The sequence below is a fragment of the Corvus moneduloides genome, chromosome 5, assembly GCF_009650955.1.
Source record: "Corvus moneduloides isolate bCorMon1 chromosome 5, bCorMon1.pri, whole genome shotgun sequence".
In the NCBI taxonomy this organism is placed as follows: domain Eukaryota; kingdom Metazoa; phylum Chordata; class Aves; order Passeriformes; family Corvidae; genus Corvus; species Corvus moneduloides.
The window spans coordinates 61,601,191-61,601,693 of NC_045480.1; positions in this window are offsets into that span (position 1 = coordinate 61,601,191).

The following is a 503-nucleotide window of genomic DNA, read 5'->3' on the forward strand; positions in this document are numbered from 1 at the left end:
TGATAGGAGGAAAAACCCAACCAAGTGGCACATAGGGTAAAACAGGCTTTACTCACGATAACACCTTTTGCCTGCTCACCTGCATCTCTGCTGCAGGGGACCTGGTACCAGAGGCCACCACTGGCACACAGAAACAGTGGCCCAGAAGAGTCCTCATGCCCTGGGACATCTTTCCAGCACCCCAGGAAGAGCAGCACAACCCTTGCTCACATTGCAGGAAGTGACGGCCATAATAGAGCAAAGCCCCAGGCCCGGCTCACTGGGGTCATCAGCCACATTTTCCACCCCACTGCGGGTTCACCGAAGGGCAGGGATGGCCTTTGGGGTGCCTGGAAATAGAGTGGGTGGGAACACCCTCAGCTTTTGCTTTCCCCCTCCCCCTAGCATGCTGTGGCTCCCCACACAAATATCCTGCTCTCTGCTTCCCACTCCCTCTAGTCCAGCCCCAAATTGCAGACCCTGCCACGCCCAGGAGGAAAAAACAGCAATACCTCAAACCACAC